Below are 12265 nucleotides of genomic sequence, written 5' to 3' on the forward strand. Positions count from 1 at the left end.
AGGAGGGGAGGCTGCCCGCTCCTTGGGAGTCTGTGGCTTTCAGACGCTTCTGGGGGCTCGGCTACTGGGGTCCTAAGGAGACGAGGTGCCCCCCTCACTCCGCCCCGCAGGCTGTACCGCTCCTGTCTTGAGGCCTCTTTCGCCTCCCCACACCTCTTACCCGGGACTCCGGGCTGGAGGCTGTGAACAGCCCTGGGAGCAGATCCTGGCGATGCTCTCATTCTTTCTGGAATCAGGACGTTCCGCCCAGTGTCAAGCCCAAGTCCCCAGGGCTCCAGGCTTAGCCAGAGTCTTCTGTTTTATTGGAGGTGGTGCCACCCCCATATCACTGAGGGCACTGCAGCCACCAGTGCATGGCCCCCTAGGCCCCTGCCCCGTGCTGGGCTCGCCCTCCTATGCCCAGCTGGGGACCCACACATGAAAAGCCCTGCTGCTGCGGCAGGGGAGGGCGTGGGGAGAGCCCGGCCAAAGGTCAGGCTCTGGGGGCCTCAGCACCCTCCTCTTCCAACCCAGGGCTGGAGGCTGCTGCCATGGAAACCAGGCCTATCCACCCACTGGCCATGTGCATCCAGGGGCCGTGGCCACCACCTCCTAGCACCCAGCTCTGCCCCCCACCCCCATTCGTGGGAGTGAGAAGTCAGGAGAGAGAGGAAGGGCGCTGAGCAGAACCTGGAGGGTGGGTCTGGGGTACCAGAGCCTGAGGTGCTCAGGCAGGCTAAGGGTAAGGGGCCTGCTCTCTGAGTCCCAGCTGAGGGTCTAACTCTCTGTGCTGCTGGGAAGCTCCAGACCCTCTGCCACCAACCTTGGCATGCACTTTGGGCAGTGGCAGCCCCTGTGGGGTGGTGCCCACCAGCCTCCTCCTTGTGGCTGGGGCCTGGGAGCAGAATCTGCATGCTTTGGGCCTTCCCCAGGGAGTCAGGGAGGTGAGGGTGCAGCTGGTGGGGAGGGGCTGCAAGGGCAGCTCTGACTCCAGCTCTGCCGACACCCTGTCCCCAGCACTGGCAAGCACCTGGGTGTCCTAATCTTTCTATAGCCTGGCCTTGGATGAGGGGCCTCTGCCCCAGCTGGGTGGGCATTTCAGGGCCCAGGCCCCCACCTTGGCTGGCAGCGTGCACACCCGCCACAAGCGCTGGGCCGACCAAGTTGCAGGCACCGCTGTGCATCCAAGCATCTGCTGCTGCCGTCTCGGGGCAGATGGGCTGCCAGTGAGCTAAGTGTGTGCGGGGGAAGGGGTGCCATAGGAACCCCTCCCCGCCGGGAGCGCGGGGGCGGGACAGGCAGGCACCCGCCGCCGGTGGGGGAGCCGGGAGCCATCAGAGGGAGGGGGGCTGGGATCACATGGGCTCCAGGGTTGGGGAGAGGCCCGTGCAGCGGGTTCCTGGACCAGAGGCTCAGGGGACCTGGGCTCAGCCTTGGAGGATGCAGAGCCTTAGAGGTCCTGATCAGAGCTGGGAGACCTGTCACCCCTGGCCAGGTGGCCCTGGGCAAGTCCCTTCCTTCTCCAGGCCTCGGGCCCCAGGAGTGTGTGTGGATGGTCTGGAGGGTGCCTTCCCGCTCCGGAGCCCTGTGCCTTGGCAGGATGAAGGCGTCCTCCACGCACAGATGCCTGCCATCTGCAGGGGCCTCCTTTCAGGGGACGCCAGCATACCCTGCCAGACTGATCCGGGGCACGTGGGCTACACCTCCGCCCCTTGCTCCAAGACTGTGGCTCCCGGAAAGGCTGGGGCCATGCTGTGTGTTAAGTAAGGCCACTTCGGAGCCTGCCAGCTTTCCTCAGGCCCTGCCTGGCCACAGCAGGAGCCCCATGGTGAGGGGACCTGCCAGACTGGGCAGGATGCTAGTCGGGGTAGAAGATCCTGCCCTGCCCCTGCTGCCCCCAAAGCCCATCACACTATCCAAGTCCCCTCAGGAGTACTGGGACCCGAGGAAGGAGGGAGTATGGGAGAGTTGGCAAGGAAACAGCCCAAGGCCAGCAACAGCTTTGGAAGCTGATTTGTTGGGGTGTCAGGAGGGCCTGGAGCAGAGAGGAGGACCCCACGGACAAACCCTCCAGCATCTCTGCTCCGGGGGTGAGGGGCTTTTCTTTCCTGATGGCAGCAAACAGGGCACGGTTGTCTGTGCTCGGTCCCTGTCCTATGCCGGAGGGTGCTCTGAGCACTCAGCTCTTCTGTAATTGGCACAAGAATTCTGAGAGCCGCCCTTATGTCCACTAGACAGAAGAGGAGACTGAGGCTGAGCAAGCTGGGGTGGCTGGCCCCGGCTAGGGGCCTATGAATGGCTGAGCTGGAATTTGAGCCCAAGGTCTGCTCAACCCCTTGGACTCCCTGACCAGAGCACCCCACTGGAAGGGCACATGTCCTCCAGGAGAGGCTGCCTGGTGCCTCCAAAAGTGCAGGAAAGCGGGGCAGGTGGCCCCTCTGTACCCCTTCCCCCTCCAAGCCTAAGGGGGCCCCCATCCCCACCATGGCTCTCTTGGATTTGACAGATGCCTCCGCCTGGCTGTGACTCAGCCTCTCAGTTTGTTGGTGGTTGCCTTTTATTTTTTTTCCTTTTTCTTTTCCAAAGTATGACATCGCCCCTGAGTCTTGGCAGAGTGGCTCCCGGACACTGGCAGGTCCCTCTCAGGCCTTGTTCAGGAGTGCCCATGGGTAGCCCCAGCTTGCAGGGGCCAAGGTGGCTGATGACCAGATGCCACGACAGGCACCCCAAAAGGGCCTCACCTTTGGACTGTGGCCCTGGGCAGACAGATTCTGTCACCTTCAAAGTAGGCACAGCCCATCCCTTAGTTGCACCTGACTGGGGCACAGTGCCCGGGACACCTGTCCAAAGTCACCCTCCCCAGCTGCCTCACAACCCAAAGACACGGCGGGTACTTGACGTTGCAGATTGGGCCGGAAACCCTCCTAGGGGGAGAGAAACCCTCCTGGGGGGAGACACCCTCCTGGGGGGAGAGAAACCCTCCTGGGAGGAGAGAAACCCTCCTGCGGGGAGGGGCCCAGAGCCCTACTTTTTAAGGGCGGGCTAAGAAAAGAGAATTTGTCTTGGAGAAGACTTGCATGCCAGGAGCGCTGCCCATCGCCAAGGCCAGTGGGCTGAGTTCCATGGAGAGAGAAGGGCTTTCCCTCCATGAAGGAAGCTTTCTTGGCATTTGGGACTATTGGTAGAGCCCACAGTTTTTTTCGTTTGTTTGTTTTATTTTGTTTTTTCTTGAGATGGGGTCTCACTCTGTCGCCCAGGCTGGAGTGCAGTGGTGCAATCTCGCCTCGTGGCAGCCTCAACCTCCTGGGCTCAAGCAACCCTCCTGCCTCAGCCTCCCAAGTATCTGGAACCATAGGTACATGCCACCACACCCAGCTAATTAAAAAAAAAAAAAAAAAAAAAAGTAGGGACGGGGTCTCACTATGTTGCCTAGGCTGATCTTGACCTCCTAGGTTCAAGCAATCCTCCTGCCTCAGCCTCCCAAGTAGCTGTGACTACAGGTGTGTGCCACCACGCCCAGCTAGTGTGTGTGTGTGTGTGTACACACACACACATATATAGTAGAGCGTCTTGAGATGTTGCTCAGGCTGGTCTCGAACTCCTGGCTTCAAACAGTCCTCCCACCTTGGCCTCCCAAAGTGTTGGGATTACAAGCATGAACCACCGCACCTGGCCTTAGCCCGTGTTTTGTGAGGTGGCGAGTTCCCTGTCCCCAGAAGGATTTCAGCAGGGACAGTATTCCTCATGGGACTGAGCCCCTGTGGTGGAATCAGAGAAAACAGTCACAGCTGGAGTTAGTCATTTCAGGTTCAAGTCCAGGTTTGTCTTTGTGAACTCTGGAGCAAGGTATTAAACCTCTCTCCTCATCCCTGAAATGGAATTTGGGTCTCCCTCAAAGGCGAGACTACAGGAACATCAGAGTGTATGCAGACATTTTCATGCCCCAGTCTGACCCATGGCCCCGTGCACCTTGACAGGTCTCCGTCCCTGGGAGCCTCGTCAGAAGAAATGGCTTAAACACCACAGGAGGAGATTTGGGGAGGAGAAAGAAGAGTTTTGGGCTATGGGGAGTTGGGAGATGAGGGGATGGTGGGGCTTACTCTCCTTTCAGTGACCCAAGAAAGAGGCTGGCTTGGGTGGGATGAATGGGGCAGCTTCTCTTGCCTCTGGGACTCAGGAGAACCCAGGACTCTGAGGCTCGGAGGGGGTCTGGAAGCTGTTGGAGGGTGGAGTGGGGCGCTCATGGCATCTAGAACTGGGACATGCCAGGCAATGGTGAGGAGGCCAGGGTGGTGGGAAACACCATCTGGCAGTGGCGAGCAGGCCCAGGCGTAAGAGGACAGACAACCCCACGTCCAGGACGACAGTCCCAAGGCAGTTGGCTCCTCCTGCCCCAGCAGTCCCAGCCAACACCCATGTCCTTCCCTCTTCTCCTCCTCCCTCCCCCTCTGCCTGTCCTGTGCCCATTTCTCATGCCCGTGGTAGGGCCCCGAATGGTGGTCCCAAAAAGAGGTGTCCACCCAGAACCTCAAAATGTGACCTTTTTTGGAATTAGTCTTTGCAGATGGAATAAAGTTAAAGATTTCAAGATAAAATAACCCTGCATGAAGGGTTGACTCCAAATCCAATGACAAGTGTCCTCAAAAGAGAAAGGCAGAGGGAGATTTGAGGCCCACAGAGGAAGGTAGAGGTGGGAGAGATGCATCCACAGGCCAAGGAGTGCCGAGGTCCCCAGCACCCATGGAAGCTGGGAAAGCAGCCTGGGACAGGGACCCCCCAGAGCCTCCAGAAGGGTTTTGGAAGTCTGGTCTCCAAACCTGTTAGAGAATAAATGTCGGTTGATTTCAAGGTGATGGTCATTTGTTATGGCAGCCCCAGGAGAGGGACAGAGCCTCCCTCCCTGTCTCTCCAGCCCGGCAGACTGCTGGGCATTGGGGTTGGGAAAGTCTTTCGAGGGCTCAGGGAGTGCTGGGGTGGCCACCACCTTGTGAGCACTGTCCTGTGCTTGGGCCTGCCTCCCTTGCAGCCTCAGCCCAGGCACAGGAGCCAGCTCCACTCACCCCTGCCAGCCTTGGCCTCAGAGGTGCGCAATGCCAGGAAGCTGATGCCTCCAGAACACCTTGACCAGTGGGGATGGTAGTGGGGCCCTGGCTTTCAGAATAGTAGGTGTGGGCTGCTGGGTCCATGCCCGGTGGGGAAGACTGCACGGTCGGGCCATTGTTCCTGGCTGTGTGGCTGCCGAGGCTCTCTGGAAGGTTCTATGAGCCTCCTAATATCCTGTACTGGGTTCCATTAAGCCGGCCAGAGTAGGTTCTGCTGGTTCCAGGTGGTGTATGGGATGGGGAACTGCTCTCAGCTCTGCCACTGGGACAGGTTGGGGGTGGGGGCATCACACGCCAGAAATCTGGGGTGAAGGCCTGAAAACCCTTCCCCTCCTGCTGGAGGAGAGCCGACCTCCCCACAGGGCCTCGTGGGAGCGCAGGTGGTCAGCAGGCCCATGGGAGATCAGGAGGGAGATGGGCTCACAGCCAGCACTGGAGGCCCCTGGGCTTGGGACACACCTGCGCTTGGGTCACATCTGGGCTCCAAACATACCTCGGCTCAGGATATACCTGGGCTCGGGACACACCTGGGCTTGGGTCACACCTGGGCTCAGGACACACCTGGGTTTGGGTCACACCTGGGCTCGAGTCACACCTGGGTTTGGGTCACACCTGGGCTCGAGTCACACCTGGGCTCGGGACACACCTGGGTTTGGGTCACACCTGGGCTCGAGTCACACCTGGGCTCGGGACACACCTGGGATTGGGTCACACCTGGGCTCGGGACACACCTGGGTTTGGGACACACCTGGGCTCAGGACACACCTGGGTTTGGGTCACACCTGGGCTCAGGACACACCTGGGTTTGGGTCACACCTGGGCTCGGGACACACCTGGGATTGGGTCACACCTGGGCTCGGGACACACCTGGGCTTGGGTCACACCTGGGCTCAGGACACACCTGGGTTTGGGTCACACCTGGGCTCGAGTCACACCTGGGTTTGGGTCACACCTGGGCTCGAGTCACACCTGGGCTCGGGACACACCTGGGTTTGGGTCACACCTGGGCTCGAGTCACACCTGGGCTCGGGACACACCTGGGTTTGGGACACACCTGGGCTTGAGTCACACCAGCCCCCCATTCCCCAGACTGAAGAGGCCTGGGCTTTCCCTGGGCCTGCCTCTCGCTCTCCTCCCCCCACGCTGCTCCGGTCCCCAGCGGCCTCCTCAGGGCCCAAGTCCTCCCTCCCCCTGTCCTCCTTCTCTCCACTACCCCCTTCTTAGAAATGAAGTCATCTAGAAAAATAATCAAAAAATAGAAAGGAAAAAAACACCTTAGAAAATGGGATTTTTTTTCCCCTTCAAACATTTGGTGAGACACCTCCCACACGGATGAGTGGCCACGGGGCCTGTTTTGGTGTGAGAGAGACTTGGGCCTGCACCCCTGGAGTTGTGAGAGGCAGGGGGGCCTCCCAATCCCACAGAGGGGGTCTACACTAGGCCTCCCCTCTGCAGCCTGGCCAAAGTTGGCCCTAGAAGCCTGAGGTCCCCGCCAATGCCCCGAGCAGGGAGGCCGTTGAGTGCCCGAGGCCGGGGTGCAGGGCAGGGTAGGAAGGCTGGTGGCGGCCAGGCGAGGGGCTGCCTTAGCACCTAAGTGAGGCCCTGCCTCCGGTCTCTCCCCTCTTCCCACCCGGCCCACGCCGCTGCAGGGTTCTGGTTTGTTTATTTATAATTCATCCTCTGCCTGCTTCCAAGAAGGCTCCCGGCACTTACTGGAAAGCTGCTTCCTGAAGCTCCGCTGTGCTCCTGGCAGGCTCGGGCTCAAAGCCCGTCAACGCTTCCCCATCGCTCGCAAAGGCAGACGACTCAGCCTGGCTTCCAGGGCCCTTCAGATCTGGCCCCCAAATGCAGTCTTTCCACCACTGCCTGATGTATCTCCTGGCCCCAGAGGGACCCTCCCTTACAATGCAGATTGCTCAAGGGACCCTGGGACCCAGGATGCTTCCTCCTACCTTGGGATCAGACCCTTCCTCACCCCATGACGCCTTCTCTGGTCTCGACAGGGGGCACCTCTCTTCTGCCCATTGGCTGTCTGCTCTGTCACAGTTACCTGGTGCAGGCTGCTCCTTCCTGCCCCAGCCTGGCCTCCCTGGCCCTTGGAGGAGCTTAACCAAGTCAAACTATTGTTAAGGCTGACGGTGACAATGCCAGGGAAGGTGGAGGCTCCCCTCTGCATCCGGAGTGGCACTGAGGACAGAGATGCCTGCAGGTGGTCCCCACGCCTGATAGGCAGGAAGCTTTGGTCAGGAGTGGGGCTGAGAGGAGCCACCCTGGTGGCTTAGTCTGGACGCCTGGCTGGGGGTTCCACGAGTGTGTCCTTGGGGGCTGGGTGGCGATGTGTGACTCCATGGGCTGGAAGGGCGGGGACACAGTGTGGTGAGAACCGGCATGCAGGCTGCAGGTGGCAGCTCTGCAGAAGGGCTCCGGGCTCAGGGAGCTGCCCCCTGAGCAGGGAAACCCACACCAGAACTGGTCAGGCAACCCAGGGATCTGTGAGGCATAAGAGATGGTAGTCGTGTGAAGCCTCTAGGTTTCGGGGTGATGTGTTACACAGTCAAAGCTAACTGATACAGCCAGGAACTGCCGACGGCACAGCCGGAAGTCCCACCCATCCCTGAGAGATCAGCCCCTGCCTTGGGCAGGAAGCCCAGGAGACTGTGGGAAGACCTCTGGCCTGCTGGAGGCCTCGGTTGCTGCTGCCAAGAGGAGGGGCAGGGAGGGAGCAGGGAAGGGGACACCCTGACCACTGGAGTGCTGAGGAGCGAGTTGGGGGGTGGCCAGATTAGGGGTTAGCAGCTCGAGGGGCACACCTGGGGGGCTGTTCCCAGGTGGATATTGGAGGCCAGCCAGCAGGCTCCCTTGAACCAAGCCCTCATGCCACCTTCCCAGCCCATCTGGGACCTCACCACGTCTGGGAGGAGCATCACCCTCGATCCTGGGCCTGCTGCCTCAGGTCAACTCTTCCCTGCTGTGGCTGAGGGAGCAAACCCGGGATCTGGCCTGAGGGCTTGCTTAGTCCCCCTCTCAGATTTGCACCGGCCAGGACCAGATAACTGGCTTAGCCAGGGGACCCTGGAAACATCACTTCATTTCCTTCAAGCCCTAATTCCTCCATTGAAAAATAGGGCCCTGTGCGGAGGAGTAAACACGAGAAGCCCACGGGGCATCCATGCATATCCACCCCCACTCAGGGTCTCAGCTTTCCCTTCTGTAAAATGACGCCGTCTCTTCTGCTTCTCCCTCTGCCAGTCTGTATCTCCAACTTCTCCAGAGCAGGCTGGATGTCTCTGCCCGCCGGCAGGGCACGTCACAGGCAAGGGGTGGGAGCTGCGCCCCATCCTCCACCATCTGTGGGCTCCAGATCCCACCGGCCTGGCACCATCAGTCATGGTCAACTCCCAGCTCCTCCCTCCCTCAGTCTAAGCAGCCACTGCCTGGCAGAAGGGGAGCCCTTGCATGGCAGGACCCTTGGGGGCTGCCCTCAGGAAGCCTCAGTGGCAAGGGCAGATGCCAGCTGGGCTGTGTCAGGGATCCTCTGCCACCTGGCAGGCACACTGCAGAGCGTGGCCTTTCCCTGCTGCCGACTCTCCTTGCCACTGAGTTCCGTGGGGCCACAGATGTCCTGGCCATGGGGGTCAATGCAGACCAGATGTCCATCCCTGGCCACAATGCTCCATGACAGAAGGACAGTGGTCAGAATGGCCCCTTGCTGACACAGCCCTGGAACCCCTGACTTTGGAACTGGATGAGAGGGAAGAGAGGAGCCAGGTGACTCTGTCTCCTGAAGGAAGTGCCTTTGGGGGCCCAGGACTGGCCCAGGAGCATCTGGTTGCAGGGTGGCCTATGGCCTCCTCGCCACAAGGCTGGCTGGCAGATGGCTGCCCTGGCCTGCCCAAGCCACATGCCCGGCAAAGAGCTCCTCTGCCAGCGCCAGGGCCCACGAGGAAGCCGGCTGTCCGGACATTTGCATGCAATTCCAGGCAGCCCCGGATACTTGTCTGGCTTCCAGCCTGGAAAGCGGCATCGCACCCTGGGAAAAGCACGGGCTTCCCGGCCACGAAGAGCTCAACTGAAGACCTGAATCCTGAATTTACTAGCGGTGTAATCTGGGTCAGGGGCTTTCTGAGCCTGTTTTCTGCTCCGTAAAGGAAGGCTAATTGTGTAAATGTGAGCTTGACATCTAGAGCCACATCTAGTACAGAGGAATCGATCAACAATGGCTGGCTCCTTCCCTTCCCATCCATGGCTCACACCTTACACCTGCTGCTGTAGGCAGAAATGCCCCCCGGGGACCCCTGAGAGGACTTCCAGAGACCCCACCCTGGAAATTGATCCCACTCTTCTCCTTCTCTGTGCCTTCCACACGGCCTCTTCCCCATCATTCCCTCCCACCAGACTAAGGGGCCTTGAGGGTAATAGCAGGTGTTCTTCAGCCAATTTAACACCTAGCACAGTGCTGCACAGGACTGCCAGCATAAATCAATGACATCTTTCAGCCCAGAGGGTTCTGAGAGTGACTGCATCTGACAGGACTTCCTGAGGCGCCCCTGGCCTCCTGAGGAATGAGCTGTTCGGGGCATCTGGCAAGCAGGCACCAGTCCATGCTGGCACCCTTCCTTCTGGAGAGTCACCTAAGGGAGCCACCGATCGCTGCTAGAACTGGAGCAGAGTCCTCAAACAACAGCCTGCACACAGACAAGACCAGGGACATTTCTTTGATCCAGCTCCTGCCTTACAGGACTTCATCTTCACCCATTCCTGAGGAGGAGGAAGAGGGAGAGGAAAAAAGACTCCTATACACCCCCTCAGTCTACAGTGTTTACCGAGCAGCCACTGGGATCTGAGTAAGAGAGAAACTGTGCCGTCTTGGTGCTTTCAGACAATACACATCAAATTACATTATCAACGATGTTGGATGGCGCTAAGAGCTGGGGAGGGAAAGCAAGGGAGTACAGGCCACAGGCCGCCCTGGACGTCGAGTTTGATTTACATTTTGGCTTTGCCGTGGTGCAAACGCCATACACATTCAGTATACTCCGCTTACGGATGGGATTACATCCGGATAAACACACCGTAAATTGCCTTACAACGCTTTAACCTATGATGGGTTTATGGGGATGTAACCCCATATGACAGAGGCATCTGTGTAGGAAGGGGGCACGGTTTTTAATAGGTGGTCGCTTCACTAAGTGAGAGTCACAGATTTCAGGGGAGGAGTGTTTCAGGCCGCGGGAACAGCAGGTGCAAAGGCCCTGAGGCAGGACGGAGCAGGGAGGACCGAAGTCCACGGCGCAGAGACCAGGGAGGCCGGAAGGCACGGTGAGGACCTTGACTTAAACCCAGGGAAGTGGAACCACACTGGGGCATGACCTCCTGTACTTTCCGAGATCGCTCAGGCTCCTGTGTTGAGGAGACTCGGGAGGGGAAGGTGGCGGCGGGGAGACCCAGCTGAGAGGTTACTGCAGTCATCTCGGCGGGAAAAGACGGCTCAGAGCAGGGCGGTGGCAGAGGTGGGAGAAGAGAGATCAGGTCTGGGTAAATTTCGAAGGCACAGCCAACAGGACATACTGCCGGGCTGGATGCGGGGTGTTAGGGGTCAGGGAGGCCGCAAAGGCTCTGCCTGAGAACTGGGGAGGGCCAGGGGCGCCATTTACGGAGCTGGGGAACAGCAGGAGCTCGTTTTGTTAGCAGGTGCGAGGCGCCGGGCATTTAAAGGCCGTTTTGTTAGCAGGTGCGAGGCGCCGGGCATTTAAAGGCGGCCCGACGGGACCGGACGAGGCGGGAGAGGGGACAGGGCCCCGACGGGCCGCGCTCGGATTGGTCTCCTCCCTGACCTCGGCGTCCCCGGCTACCACCTCCAGGGCTGCTTCGGGGCCGTCGCCGGGCACTCTCCCCGCCAGCGGCCTCGCGCCAGCCCGGCCGGCCCGCCTAGTGCCTGGCGCCCAGAAACGCGAGGAGATGGGAAAACCCACACGGCCCAGGCCGGAAGCCTAGACTCGTCCGTCCCCGCGGCCAGCACCGGCCGGAAGCCCGCGAAGCCTAACACTCGCGAGACGCCTCCCGAGTCCCGCCTCTCCGCGGCTCCGCCAATCGCCGCGCTCCTGCCTGCGTTGCCGTGGCAACCCCGCCCTGCGTCCGCGTTCCCGGAGCCCGCGCGGCGGCGCCTCTGTGCTCGGGCCTTGGCCCCAGCTTTTCCTCCGCTCCCGCGCGGCGCGCCCCTGTGTCGCGGGCGCTCTGCTGCTGTCCGCAGCTCTTGGGGAGTTTGGGGGCGGTGGAAGCGGGGCCGCAGAAAGCCCAATCAGAGCCTTCTGACACCCGCCCCGGCCCGCCGCCCTGGAGGCGGAGAAGCCACGGCCGCCCTCCCGGAGCTTCTGTCCCCCGCCGCCCGGCTCCTTACCGAGATGCGCGCCGCCCCCGGCCGCCCATTTTCCCTGGTCTCCAGCCTCACCTCGCTTCCAGCCCTGGCCTGAGGTCCGGAGGGCTCCCTGGAGGGGGCGGCTTCCCAGCACCCAGCGTTTAACAGGCCCCTTCGGCCTCCCTGCCCCCCAAGCTCAGAGCTGGGGTCTGCCGCAGGGGAAAGGAGGAGGGCGATTGGGCAGCCCAGGTTCCCTAGGCCACACCTATCAGGCAGGGGGCGGCCCGCTCCCGTCAGAGCCCGACCTCGGTGGACAGGGAAGGGGATGGGTTGAGAAGCGGGAGAAGGCCGCTAGCTGGAAACTCCCTAAGTACAGGGACACCATTCTCACCCCAGCCCCAGCGCTCGGCCTCCACAGAGCAGGCCCAACGAAGGAAGAATGAAAATATGAACGTGACATGATGTGGGCTTGGGAGGCCGCCTTGTTCTTTGAATTCACCCAGAAACCTGACTGAAAGGAAAGTTACTGCAACTGGAGAAAAGCACAGTTGGCTGGAGAATTTGGTTTAAAAATAAATAAATAAGTTTTAAATTATATAACTAACACGTGCTTGGTGTAGAAAATTTGGAAAACATGAAAGTACTGTATAAAAATCCGATCCCACTGCCACATAGAACCACTATTAACATTTAAGAATAGTTTCCTCGAGTCTTTTTTTCTTAATGCATTTATATTGCATATACATTTTTTTGTCTAACAATATATTGACGTGCCCCAGTCCCCCACAGACCCTAATGTATGAATGGGAATGGAGGCGTCTGAAATGTG

General features: G+C 59.9%; 1 long non-coding RNA gene across 1 annotated transcript; it reads left to right on the plus strand.

Moving 5' to 3' along the window:
- The first annotated feature begins 11220 nt into the window (after positions 1–11220).
- LOC123569463 (uncharacterized) lies at positions 11221–12040 on the plus strand. The gene is made up of 2 exons (XR_006693184.2): positions 11221–11552; positions 11833–12040. It is a non-coding gene; the product is annotated as an uncharacterized lncRNA (long non-coding RNA).
- The last annotated feature ends 225 nt before the right edge of the window (positions 12041–12265 follow it).

Source organism: Macaca fascicularis, chromosome 16 (assembly GCF_037993035.2).
Source record: "Macaca fascicularis isolate 582-1 chromosome 16, T2T-MFA8v1.1".
NCBI lineage: Eukaryota > Metazoa > Chordata > Mammalia > Primates > Cercopithecidae > Macaca > Macaca fascicularis.